Source organism: Balaenoptera ricei, chromosome 19 (assembly GCF_028023285.1).
Source record: "Balaenoptera ricei isolate mBalRic1 chromosome 19, mBalRic1.hap2, whole genome shotgun sequence".
NCBI lineage: Eukaryota > Metazoa > Chordata > Mammalia > Artiodactyla > Balaenopteridae > Balaenoptera > Balaenoptera ricei.
The window spans coordinates 17237317-17252024 of NC_082657.1; the positions used below are offsets into that span (position 1 = coordinate 17237317).

At 39.7% G+C, this 14708-nt stretch overlaps 1 long non-coding RNA gene across 3 annotated transcripts; it reads right to left on the reverse strand.

Annotated features, from left to right (window-relative positions):
* Positions 1-353: 353 nt before the first annotated feature.
* LOC132354275 (uncharacterized) lies at positions 354-12500 on the reverse strand. Of its 3 annotated transcripts, none has more exons than XR_009499221.1 (5): positions 12385-12500; positions 10573-10660; positions 8847-8979; positions 7757-7855; positions 354-1154 (listed from the first exon to the last, which is right to left on the reverse strand). It is a non-coding gene; the product is annotated as an uncharacterized LOC132354275 (long non-coding RNA). The 3 variants fall into 3 exon arrangements; XR_009499220.1 differs by having other exon boundaries at positions 357-1154; positions 7757-7852; positions 12359-12500; XR_009499219.1 differs by having other exon boundaries at positions 358-1154; positions 7757-7852.
* Positions 12501-14708: the final 2208 nt, after the last annotated feature.

Genomic DNA, 14708 nt, shown 5'->3' on the forward strand with positions numbered 1-14708 from the left:
TTTCACACAGCACTGAATAAGAGTTCCAGTTCTTCCACATGTTCACCAGCAACTGCTATAATCAGTGTTTTTAATGTTTGCTATTCTAATAGGCATGTTGTAGTAGAACCTCATTGTGGTTTTACCTTGAATTTCTGTAATGACTCATAATTTTGAGCATTTTTTATGTGTTTATTTGCCACCCATATATCTTCTTTGGTGAAATGTCCATTCATATCTTTTGCCTATTGTTAAAATGAACATTGGTTGATATTTCTATTTTCATTAACAGGAATACGTTGAAACTGCAAAGAAATTTGTTAGAATGTCAGTCATTTATCAATGACGTCAGTAATTTATTTGCTTAATGGGGTAAAATTTTTTTTTTTTTTTTTTGGGTAAAATTTTTTGAGTACTGAAAGAATATTTCCTTGCAATTCTGTGCTGTTCCCAATGGAAAATGACAGACACAATACACCCTTAAGTTTAATCTGAATTATTAACATACTCTCTACTTTCTGAAAACTTCACATGAAACAATAAATCAAGCTCTGAGTTGTAGTGTTTACCACACAGTCAATTTCAAGCTACAACATGATGTCTGTGAATGTGAAATTAGGGCAAGATGTGTAGTAGCACACCATCATATTCTGTTTCTACCATACATGGATACATTAAATATAAATAACCTTAAAGCATAGATAATAGTAAAACGTAGTAAAATAATGAATGATGAGTTTTGAGTATCTCTTAGCTTAAAAAAACCCAGCCTTACTCAAGTCTAAACTACACATATTTAACATGTACAATTTGATACATGTTTATACCTATGAAATTAAAGGTTTTTCTTGGGCCCTTTGTAATCTCTCCCTCTGTACTCATCCATCTGCAGGAAACCACTGATCTGCTGTCTGTCACTACATATTTGTTTACATTTTTTTCAGAAAAATTACATTAATCTGGGAGCAGTTAGAGTTCAATATCTGCTATGAAACTGCAGGCAAGCTGTCTACTGGGGTTGTAGTCTCTGAAGACTTGCCTGAGGCTGCAAGATTCAATTCCAAGGTCTTTTCTGTTGACAGGAAGCTTCAGTTCCTTGCCACGTGGGTCTCCATAGGAATGATCATGATGGATACTCTCAAATAAAGCAAGTGGTCCAGGAGCAAGAGAATGCACTAAGAAGGAAACCAGTGTCTTTTATAACGTAAAATGGAGGTGATTTACCCTCACTTTTACTATATTATGATTCATATAGGTCAACTCTAGTAAAATGTAAGAGGGCTACACAAGAGTGAGAATACTGGAAAGTAGGAATTTGAGGGACCATCTTAGATCCCCCAACTACAATTGTATGTTTTATCTTTTTTACATTAATTTTCATATATCAAACCCTGCATTTCTTGTATAAACTACTTTTTCTTGATATGTTACTTTTTTTATATTGTTGGATTTGATTTGCTAAAATTTTGTTCAGGTTCTGCATCTATGTTAATGAAGGATATTGGTCTATGGTTTTCCTGTAATGCTTTTGTCTGGTTTTGGTATGTTACCTTCACAGAGTAAGTTGGAAAGCATGTCTTTCCAATATTTTGGAATAGTCTGTGTAGAACTGGTATTTTTTTTTTGTCTAAATGTTTAGCAGAATTCACCACTGAAGCATTTATGCCTGAGGTTTGCTTTGTGTGAAGGTTTCTAATTCCAAATTTAATTTCATAAATAGGTGTAGGGCTATATGGGTTATCTTATCTTATGTGATAACATCTGTATTGGTGTCTCTTCTCTCATTCCTGATATTGGTAATTTGTGTATTTACTCTTTTTAATTTGATAATTCTTGGCTAGAGGTTTGTTTATTTTATTATTATCATTACTTAAAGATTTGTTGTTGATAGCTTTAAAAAATATATATTTACTTATTTTGGCTGCACCAGGTCTTTGTTGCGGCACGTGGGATCTTCGTTGCAGCATATGTGATCTTTAGTTGCCGCATGCAAACTCTTAGTTGCAGCATGCATGCAGGATCTAGTTCCCTGACCAGGGATCGAACCCAGGCCCCCTGCATTGGGAGCATGGAGTCTTACCCACTGGACCACCAGGGAAGTCCCTATTTTATTATTCTTTAAGGCTTTGGGTTTCACTGACTTTCTCTGCAGTTTATTCTGTTTACTTCATTGATTTCCATTTAGATCTTTATTATATTATTTCTTCTCCTTTCTTTGCTTTTCTCTTTTCCTAGTTTTTAAATATGGAAACCGAGATCCTTTTTCTGATACCTTTTCTTTTGTTTAATCTGTTGAAAAAAAACATAAACCACCTTCACCTAGCCATCAGTCCTGACAATTTTCTTCTATGTTTCCTACTAAATTATTCATACATTTATATTTTATATTTCAGTCGTGATCCACCTTGAGTTCATTTTTGTTTAAGGCATGAGGTTAGATTGATGTTAATTTCTTTTGCCTATGGATGTTCAATTGCTCCAGCATTATTTGTTGAAAAGACTTCCCTGCCTTCATTTACTTGATTTAGTTGGTCTGTCAAAATCACTTGGTAAGTTTGGGTCTATTTCTGGATTCTCAGAATGGTTCAGAACAGAATAGTTCTATTGACTTATTTTTTTTAATTAATTAATTAATTTATTTATTTATTTATTTATGGCTGTGTTGGGTCTTCATTGCTCTGCACAGGCTTTCTCTAGTTGTGGCGAGTGGGGGCTACTCTGCGTTGCAGTGCGTGGGCTTCTCATTGTGGTGGCTTCTCTTGTTGCGGAGCACGGGCTCTAGGTGCGTGGGCTTCAGTAGTTGTGGCACACACGCTCAGCAGTTGTGGCTCACAGGCTCTAAAGTGCAGGCTCAGTAGTGTGACAAATGGGCTTAGCTGCTCCACGGCATGTGGGATCTTCCCAGACCAGGGCTCGAACCTGTGTCCCTTGCATTGGCAGGCGGATTCTTAACCACTGTGCCACCAGGGAAGTCGTTGACCTATGTTTTTAATCCCTGCATCAATATAATGTTATCCTGTTTACTGTAGCTATATAACCCTTATCATCATGTAACCCTTAACACTGGGTAGGGTGATTCCCCTCAAATGGGGCCCCCTCCAACAAAGGCTCTAAAATATGTCAAATTTAAATCAACAGGCATATCTGTTAGTGCCCTCAGAGATTATTTCACTGTCGATGCCATGGCAACCTCTTCTCGTGTGTCCTGGAGTTTCTGGACCACGTATAATGGCCATAAGTTGGTCAAGAGCTTCTGAAGCAAGAAGAAGCCCCTCTTGGCCTCTGCTATACAGCACTGACACAAAATGACTGACTACATACTGAGCTCTCCTGGAAACAGAGGTTCTCACAGACCTTGAGCCTGTGACCCTTCATACCCAGCTGCCAATTAGGCATTAGGTCATGGGAACAGTACCCCACAAGGTTGGCATGGCTACTGAGACCTCCTTAACACAAGATGGAGCCAAACCTGGACTCTCTGGTATATTTTACCTCCAGGAGTGGGTGGCCTCACCTTTCCTCAGTCCCTTGCCAGATGCCACAGTGCTGGAAGAGGTCACTCTTGCTCCAGACCCTTTGGCTACCTGGAGAGTCCCATGGGACTAACTGAATGAACAGCAATGTGATTTCATAAACTGTACAAATGACACTATGAACCATCATAAAAATGGATGGTTTTAATTGTTTTTTTTAATCAGTGGAATGTTGCTACTTTCATTCCTTAGTCAGGATGACCTTGATAAAGGTTAGGACCCATGGATCAATACAATTGACTGAACTTCAGGCAGTCATTTTAGCACTAAATGTCCCAGCCAACAAATGGCCCAATCATTTCATTTATTACAAACTGTTGGGCCATTGCCCCCTTCAGGGTAAAAAAACCTCGGGGAATCTCTTGCCTCACAGATACCCAAAATATAGATCAAAATCACGTCTCTACATATAATAAGACCACGTGCAACCTTGCCAGGACACACCTTATTCCCTTTATTCCCTTTGGAGTTATAGACATTACTGATAAAAATCAAGGTACACATTTGAGTTCCCAGAATACACAATACTGGGTTCCTGGTAAAGCTTTTCAATAGGACTTTCATGTTTCTGATAAGTCTCACATAGCCAGTTTAACTGAGAGACATATGGTCTGCTTGAGACAATTCAAATTCTAGTCCAGAAAATTGACCCTAAATGGGTTTCTCTTTTGTCCCAGGCCTTAATCTATCTTTACAAATTGTCAGTATTGTCCCCATTCTATAAGGGCTAGAGGCCAGATTGAGGGTGCATATTCTCTGGGGACCCATTTGAACCTAAACTTCCACCAGAAAAGAAAATAAAAACAGCACATCAATTGCAGCTGCATACACTTTTGACTGTTGGTCTCATTTCTCACTGGTCTGGGTGCTTTCATTGGTCTACAACGCAGAGACCCTTTAAATAAGCCATTGTTTCAACCATTGTTTCACCATTGATAAATGGTGAGGTCTACTTGCCATCAACCTTGGCTAATACAAGCCCTGCGACCCAAAGACCTTGCCAGCTTGCCTGTCACCAACCAAACCAACAACTGAGGCAAAGGGCTTATAATAACTGGCCAAATTAGAGGGCCTGTCTACAGGCTATACTGGAGCTCCAACCTCTTAGCCTGGTAACACCTTAGAGCCATAAAATCAAGACCCACACCAACTTGAGTGGGTATCCACTTAAAGAGGATACTGAGTGTCCCCTACCAGATGATGTCGCCCCAGCCCCGTTCACTGGTGGAGATGACTTTGTCACCTGCACTAAAGACAACTTCACACTGTACACTAAACCTGCCACTCCAGCAGCACCCATGGATTGCCTCTCCTAAGGAAGAAATTTGACACAGGAGATCTATTGCTTTTCTTCCCTTGATATTAGGGATTCTACTATGTTTTCTAAAGCTCACCGTCTGCTTAGCCTATGATCCTGGTATACTCCTTTCTCCCTGTCAACTTGTACACACCTACATTCCCATGCCAAAAGAGAAATATTACCATTGCTGAATAATAATAAAACCTGCATCTTAAAACAATTCCACTTTATTCTTTCTAAAAACTGTTTTAACAGTAATTCCCTGGCGGTCCAGTGGTTAGGACTTGGCGCTTTCACTGCCAAGGGCCCGGGTTCTATCCCTGGTCAGGGAACTAAGATCCCGCAAGCCACACAGTGCAGCCAGAAAAAAAAAACAAAAACTCTTTGAGCTTTTCTAGGTCCTTTACTTTCCATGTCCAGTTTAGAATAAGTGTGTTTATATCAACAAAAAATCTCAGTGAGATTTTGATAGGAATTGTGTTAATGCTCTACGTCACTTAAGAAACAACTGACATTTTTACTATGTTCATTCTTCCAATCCATAAATGCAGTATGTTTGTCCATTTATTCAGATCTCTTTGATATGTTTCCTTAGGTTTTGTAAATTTCAGCATACATATCCTGCATTTGTTTTGTTAGATTTCTACCCAAGTATTTTAAGTCTCTGGAGTGACTGCCAATGGGACTGAGTTTTTAATTTCAATGTCCTCATGTTTGTTGTTAGTATATGGAGATGTTATTAATTTTTGTGTGTTGATCCAATGTCCTGCGACTTTGCTGAACTCACTTACTAGGTTTAGAAGTATTGCAAATTCCTTGGGACTTTCTATGTAGACTGTTACAGATTTGAATTGTGTTCCCTCAAAATTCAGTGCTAGGGACTTCCCTGGTGGCGCAGCAGTTAAGAATCCACCTGCCAATGCAAGGGACATGGGTTCGAGCCCCAGTCTGGGAAGACCCCACATGCTGCAGAGCAACTAAGCCCATGAGCCACAACTAGTGAGCCTGCGCTCTAGAGCCTGCGAGCCACAACTACTGAGCCCGCGTGCTGCAACTACTGAAGCCCGCACACTACAGCCCATGCTCTGCAACAAGAGAAGCCGCAGCAATGAGAAGCATGCACACAGCAACGAAGAGTAGCCCCTGCTCGCCGTAACTAGAGAAAGCCCGCGTACAGCCCCGAAGACCCAACGCAGCCAAAAACAAATAAATTAATTTAAAAAATTCAAACTAACAAATGTTGAAGAAATGACAAAGTTACAAAATCACCAAAATTACCCTCTAGTTTATGCATCAGCAAACTATAATCCATGGACCAAACCTGGCCTGCCATAAGTTTTCGACATAAAGTTTTAATGGAAAACAGTCATACCGAGTTGTTCAAGGACTGTCAGTGCTGCTTTCATGCTGCAACAGCAGGACTGAGTAGTTGCAACAGAAACCACATGGCCCGTAAAATCTAAAACATTTACTATCTGGCCCTTTACACGAAAGGTTTGCTGACCCCGGAAAAAGCTGCTTTACTTAAGAATCAGCAATGGATGCTAAGTTAGTGGTAAAAGTTTGATAAGGAACATGACATTTATCGTTCCAAAGTATCTGACGACAAACCACTTCTTAATTGCATATGGAAAAAGATGCAGTGGGGAAACCTGACAGATTCTACCATAATTATGTGGTTGAAGTTAACATCACCAGTAATGGGATAAACTGACATCACAAGCCTCCTGATATACGATGCATGAAGGACAGCATCACTTCAGTGATATTTCTGCCAAAAATACAAAACTGAGTCAAATTATGAGGAACCATTAGACAAATCCAATTTGAGGGACCATCTAAAAAGAGATGTACTCATCAAAAATGCCAAGGTCATAAAAGGCAAAGGAAGATCAAGGAGTTGCTTCAAATTAAAGGAGACTAAAGTAAGAAGACAACTAAATGAAATCCATGATTCTGTTTTGGATTCTGGGTTGGAAAAAAAAATTTTTTTTTTCTATAAAGGATACCATTGAGACAATTGCTGAAACTTGATTTAAGGTCTGTAGATTAGGTAAAAGTACTACACCAAAGCTTGATTTTGATAATTATGCTATAGTTATAAAGAGAACAAACTTGTTCTTAAGAAATACACACTTGTCCCTGACCTCCGGGCTTGCACATTCAACAGCCTACTCAGCATCTCCAATGGGATGATGAATAGTCATCTCAAACTTAACATTTTTTTTTCTTTTTTTGGCCTTGCTACCTGTGGCTTGCAGGATCTTAGTTCCCCGACCAGGGATTGAACCCAGGCCCTCGGCAGTGAAAGCCAGGAGCCCTAACCACTGGACCACCAGGGAATTCCCCAAAACAGACGTATTTTAGATTTGCCCTCCAACCTGTCTTGTCCCATCTCAGGCAGCTGTATCACCATTCACCTGATCAAGTCAAAACCTGTTGATTCTTCTTAGTTTCTCTCTTGGCCTCCACACTTATTCACAGTTCACTGGCATGCTGTTAGTTCTACATTCAGAATATATTATGAATACTGTACCTTCTCACCACTTTCTACCACTAACATTATAAGCCAAATGGTGGTGGTGGTGGGATGAATTGGGAGGCTGGGATTGACATATATACACTAATATGTATAAAATGGATAACTAACAAGAACATGCTGTATAAAAAATACATAAAATAAAACTCAAAAATTAAAAAAAAACACAGCTGAAGTATTGTACTGGGAAAGAGTATAAGCCTATTAAAGTGACTGGGAAATATGATAAGAGTGAATGTTAAAATTGGTAAAGAGTTGGAAAATTTGGTGAGATATTCATCTTTCCCCCAAGTCTCAGGCCTTTGAAGGGTCTTCCAAACAACCTCTCAGACATGTGCCTACTCCCTGACCACATGGGCTGTTTCCAGCAGTGACGGCTTCTCTACCCAACATACTCTTACTCACCTGTGTATTGTCTTCCTTGATCTTTCTTCACTATCATCCAGGGCTCTTTCCATTGTTCCAATAAGGTAATCACATGTGGTTTAGAACAGGAATGACCTGCTTACAAGATAAGAATGCCATATAATGAGAAATAAAAGATGAATTCAAAAATACTTTTTAAGCTTGTGTTAAATTTGTAATAAACTAAAGGTCAAAATGATTGCTAAGTACTACAGAGAAGAGAATGGCAAGGGGATTCAAGAATCCAGATAGGAGGGGAAAGGTCTTATTTTAAGTGAAATCTATCTATCTATCTACTTACCTACCTACCTACCTTCTGTGTCTTGACAGAAAGCATGACATTGTAACTGAGAACAAAGACTGTGGACCCAGAGCACCTGGGTTCAAATTCCTGGTTCTGCCATGTACTAGCTCTGTGACCTTGGATAACTCAAGCTCACTGTGCTTCAGCATTCTCATCTAAAATGATTACATATATTTGTATTTGATTTGTATCAACTGATTTTTTCCCCCCACAATCACCTTATGAAGTACTATGTTCATAAAGAGCTTAAAATAGTGACTGGTACATAGTTAGAACAATGTGAGTTATCAACATTATTATTGTTATTTTTCTAAGAGAAAAAAGAAAGTTTCCTGAGACATCTATATTTATAATTCATTTAATCCTAAATGCAAAGCTCATGGATTATAAATTTTAACTACAAAATCAGGTAAATTGTTTTGGAAGAAATAAAATGATGTAATTTCAGCTTTAAATAATTTATGTTTATCTAATCCACCACTAAATAAATTGCACAGGCTCTTCAGATGGAACAAATCAGAACCTTTGTCTAGCTGTTTTGCCTGCAGGTGGGCTCACCATTGTGGGCATAAACACAACAGGAAATCTGACCTTTGTCAATATTTATAGAACACCCCAGAATTCGAATCCTGCCATTTCATCAGTTCCAACCTAACAAAGCTCAAACTACTTCTTTGAGAACAGGGAGAAGAAATTACATTCACTTCTTAAGACAGCCCTAAAATGTACAACAAAGAAAGTATTTCAGGGAGGAGATTCTAATTTATTTGAGAGATGTAAACTTACCCAGGGAGACCAAGTTCCTATAGTTCTCCAACATCACATCTCTGTCCAAGACCCTCTGAGCAGAATCCAGACTCTCCCACTCCTGCTGAGCGAAGGCTATGGCCACATCCCTGAATGTCACTGACTCCTGAAACTGCAAACCCACATATTTCTGGTGAAATTAAAGAAAATGTAGCCATAGCTAAGACCCGAGGCAGGTAAAAATAAAAAAATAAAAAAAAAAGGAAGAAAATGTTTTCAAGATGAAAGGAGAGGAAATAAAGAGTTCCAATGTAACAAAGAAGCAATAATATAGCAATCAAGTAGGCTGGAGGCTCATGACATAAGAAGTAAAGTAAGCAGATGCAAACTATTATATATAGGATGGATAAACAACAAGGTCCTACCGTATAGCACAGGGAACTATAAATATCCTGTGATAAATCATAATGGAAAAGAATATGAAAAAGAATATATATATATGTATAACTGAGTCACTTTGCTGTATAGCAGAAATTAACACAACATTGTAAATCAACTATACTTCAATAAAATTTTTTAAAAAAGTAAATGAAGCAGAATATCTTCATGTTCTAGAAGAATCCTGTGCTATGGACAAAATTTCCTGTTACGCTGTGGCATACCACAATACTCCAGAGCTATTGGGAAATGGATAAAATAATCCAAGTTTCTTTGTTAAATAAAAGAGTACACACAAAGACACTGCCTGCTAGGTGACCCAATACATTCTCAAGAACTATTAGTCTCTACATTATTTTCCCTTTAAGAGAAAAGGTTTGGGTTTTTTTTCAAGCATAAAAATCTCTATTTTAGAAAACAGATATTATACAACTTTGTTAATTCCTCAAGCTTCAAGATCATTATGCCAGATCACATCATAAGTATTTTTCCTTGTATTGATAAATACATTTTTCATGATGGCATAAAAGTACATCTCAGGGATACAAATATCAGAGTTTGTAATTATGTTATAAATATATGAGATTGGACCAAATGCCCCAGGTTTCCCCAGTTCTGGTAATCTATGTTAACCTACTACTTATGATAATATGCTTATTAGTATATTGTCATGCAGCATTCCTCACTCAACACTTTGTCTGTTCTTCAGTTAGTGGATAATGATGCAGATGATTCAGAATCAAAAGTAAGTCACCCAAGTCCAGCAGGTCCCATTCCACAACAAAACTGACCTAGTACCACTCTCTCAGGCATCACCTGGCAAGAACCATGCTATCAATGTTACCATGTCACAATCACATCTCTAATGTGTCCCTAAAAGCCTCACAGAGCATGTGAGCTCATCAAATTAAGACTGAGACCAATCAATACAAAATCCCATCTTATCAGGTCTGTGAAAAATGTTTAGTTTTCTGATGTATGGTAAAAATGAGGCCAGTATCTCGAACTCACCAAACCAGAGACTGACATAAGAAGCTCAAATAATTTTCTCGTGGGACTTCATATTTTCACTGCTCCATCACAGCCCTTCAGCAAAGACATATCACATAGGACCTGTTCAGTAATTTGCTCAGTGAATTCATGAACACCAATTAGAAAAGGACACCTCATAAGGAGGAAGCAGTTATTTGGCACTGTTTCACATAGGAGGAATCAGGAAGCGGGTAATTAGATGGTGCTCTCTTAGGAAGAACACTGTAGGTTAATGAATGACAATTATCTATGTAATCTAAAAATCCCAATATTTCAAGGAGAAACAACAACTTACTTGGGCCATGTTATCAGAAATGTAAGAACCGATCAGTCTTCCTTGGGCTTCTTCTATCTGAAGGGTTCAAACTCTAGAAAATTCAGAGCTGAGAGACAAAAAGGAGGCTTTAGTGTTCCCCATAACTTCAGCCAATAAAACTTGTCCCCCCATTTCAGCTTCCAAACTATGACACAACCGCCCTCACATAACATTTTGTGGAAGAACGGAGGGATTCTGGATAAATCCAAACCCAGTGAACCAAGCTGTAAACAGCTGGTTGCAGAACAACAGCATTTCTTCAGTGAAGCCAGAATCAGACACTTCAGTAGGTTTTCTGTCTAAGCCTTCATTTTGGGAAGGCTCATGTGGATGTTAAGATTGGGCTGCACAGTTCTGTTGTGAACAGATTCTCCTCCCTCCATTCCTACATTCTAACCGAAAAAGAGACCATATCACCCAAACCAGAACTTCCTTTGTGGCCTCAGGATAAGATCAAACCATGGGAGAGGGAAAATATAGACGATATTGATCTGACATTTACAAACATCTCAGTGGCTCAGTTTTCTCATCATTAAAATAGGGATAAGAGTATCAGCTACTACATATGGTTATCTTGCAGAAGAATAAGAAAATTCAGTTAAAACACGTACTAGAATAGAATAATTGCTTAACACGGGTTAGCTATTTAAGAACATTACATGCCTCTTATTTCATTTTTATTTTTAATGAACATTCTGTATTTTTATTTGCTCAATCGGACAACTAACTTGGAAGTATTGCCTTTTTTGTTTGTTTGTTTTGGCCGCACAGCACAGCCTACAGGATCCTAGTTCCCCGACCAAGGATTGAACTTAGGCCTTGCCAGCGAAAGGGCTGAGTCCTAACCACTGGAGTGCCAGGGAACTCCCTCATTTTTCTAAAAGTAAAACTTTGTTTCCAATTTTTGCTTATCTCTGGCATGCTTTTTTTTTTTTTTTTTTTAATTGATTGGAATCAGCTTTTCTTTAGGAAATCTTCTAGGGACAATTCTGACATATTTAAAATAACTGTTCACAGGGATGCAATCTGCATGCGCATTCCAACAAATCCATGAATCAGCAATCAGAATGACAAGCTTTCTTGTATTCTATATAAAACATTTAGAGCCTGGCCTTAAGAATGCAACTCTTCTTTTAAAAAATAGCAGAAAAGATTCTCTGACATTTAAATTTCCCCTTTAATTTCTCCGTAGAAATTACAGAGAGAGGCACCATTCTGCAATAAGATGCAAAACTACAATAATTCACAAAGGTTGAATCCCGTTCTTTCTGAGCAATACAGAGACTGATGTAAATGTTTACAGCCAATATCATCTTATTCTCTTTTTTTATATAAAATTATCACTGGAAAAGTAATTTAAACAACAGATCCTTGGAAGTCATTTTTCCTGCTCTAAAATTCCAATCTCCAGATCAATTATGTGCCTTCCTGCCGGGAAACTTCATATAGGGGCTTAATAACCGACCTCCTTCTGGGGACCAGCTGTCTGGGGCAGACCCTCGTGGCTGGGAGGGGAATGGGGCAGGCGGCAGCAGGCACCGGCAACACGGGTCGCAGTGGCACACCTCTCAGCTGAGAATCCAAGTTCACACGGAGGTCCTGGCTCCAGTCTTCGCGGACTCACACCCGCACTCTCTCTCACAAATTACCCTCTCTCCCCTGACTGGAGCAGCCCTGCCTCCAAGCCAGGAGCGCCTCGTCCACCCTCCCACTGCCCGCCTGGCAGGCTCCGGGGTCCGCACCGGCCCGCACACCCCGCACTCACTGATTCTCTTCCCGGAACCCAGTTACCCGGTGGTGCTGGTCCGAGTCTGCAGAGCTCTCCCCCGAGGCCGGGCTCTGACTTTTTCCTTACAGAAGTCCACAGCTCACTGCCGCGCCAACAATCACAAACGGTAGGGGGAAAGGCAGAGGTCTAGGTTGCCCCGGCGGCCTTTGGGAAATGTAGTCCCAGGCTAAGCGGGCCTGATCGCAGTGGCCTGTGGGAAATGTAGTCCGGAGTGGTAAAACCTGAGTACCTGCGCGGCCCGCCGCCTACGACAACAACTCATCCCGCGCCCCATCGGTAGCGGGAGTTCGCAGGCACAGGCTGACACCAGGCCCTGACTCTGCCCACCTTAGAGGCTGGGTTTAATGGGTTGGTCCACCCGGACTGAAGAAGGAGAATTGTACTTGGGTGGACCAGGGAAGGCGGAGTTGAGGACACAGGAGTTCACGATCGCTTGAAGCCCAAAGAAGAGAGCCAACCCAGGACATTACCATACCAGACCCCCTCAAACCTAATAATATATACTAAAATGCGTTATTACTTTAACATAAAAATATGAAAAATAGGTGTTTGAAATTACTTATCGTTCTGTATTGTTTACCTTTCCGTTACAGAAATGCTATTATTAAATAGAACATCAATAGAACTAATAGTGGCAATTAGTAATAATAGTAAGACGGATTAAACAGGTGTGCGAGACAAATGGTTCTGTCCTCTGATACAGCATTTTAACTTTTTATTAGATATTAGATATTTAAATTTTGTACACTATATTATGTGTGTGTATATGTTTATTTATTTATTTATTTATTGGCCACACGGCTTGCGGGATCTCAGTTCCCCAACCAGGGACTGAACCCAGGTCACAGCAGTGAAAGCCCAGAATCCTAAACACTAGGCCACTATGGAACTCCCTATGTATTCTTTAGATACATAGACGTAAGAAAATTTAAAAGGAGAGTGTACATACAATTGGACTAATTAAACAGATGTCATCTCTATTTAAAAGAAATGTTTGTTTCTGTCCCATGGTACATTAAGATATTTTTACTCTTTCTGTTTCTTTTTCCAGTAAAACTTCTCTGAACTACCTGTAGCCTTTATGACATTCTTCTTTTCTTTTATGCAGTGGTAAAACTGAGTACAGTCAAACATAAAACTCACTTTGACTTGCAGATTTGGTCTTATCAAGCCCACATGACACTCATTCTTGCTGTCAGCCCAATGTTATGACATCAAGCAAAATATCATCTCAACAAAGTATTTGCATATGGAATACTTAGGATTTTACTTAGTTTCCAGTGCTCCAAACGTGTCCTTCCACTTTGTATCTACAGGCTTTTTTGGTCAAGTAACTGTTTGTTGGCCAGAGCCTTTACATCAGCGGTCCCCAACACCTGGGCCACTGACCAGTAGGGTCCGTGGCCTGTTAGGCACCGGGCCACACAGCAGGAGGTGAGCAGCGTGCTAGCGAGCAAAGCTTCATCTGTATTTACAGCCACTCCCCATCGCTCGCATTACCGCCTGAGCTCCGCCTCCTCTCAGCATTATGGTGAGTTGTATAATTATTTCATTATATATTACAATGTAATAATGATAGAAATAAAGTACACAATAAATGTAATGCGCTTGAATCATCCTGAAACCATCCCCCCAACCCTGGTCCGTGGAAAAATTGTCTTCCATGAAAACAGTCCCTGGTGCCAAAAAGGTTGGGGACCACTGCTTTACATCTGTAAGTTAACTGTATACGCTACTCATGTCTGAAATGCCCATCATTTTTAAACACTCTGAAGCATACTGGATGTCAATGGAAGTCAAGCCTCTTTTTCTCAGGGAAGATGGCATTAAATCACGGAGGCAGTATGAACTTGTGAAACTGAAGTTGGAGTCCACATAGGTAGCATCATGCATTCTTCAACCACTTATTGAACATCTGCTGTGGGCCTGCCTGTTCTAGTCTTACAGACAGAGTGGTGAAGAGTAGCTCATGTTCCAGGGTTGAAGACAGAGCCACAAAAAGGAACTAAATAAATGACCAAGATAGTATCAGATGACCATAAATGTTCTGAAGACAACCAAATAGAGTGAAGAGATTAAAGAGACCTGGAGTGACTCTGCATGGGGCAACCGGGGAAGGCCTCTTTGAGGATGGGAATGCTAGAACAAGGCAGGGATAAAGTGAGGGAGCCAAATGGAAGATAAATGAACAAAAAGAAAAGGTCTTGATGATGATCATGGCTATGACGAATATCAACAGGGCTTTGTGCTAGAGAGTAACCCAGGTCCTGTTATGTGTTTATACCCTACAGGACAGTATACTTCAACATACTGTCATTATGGAGTA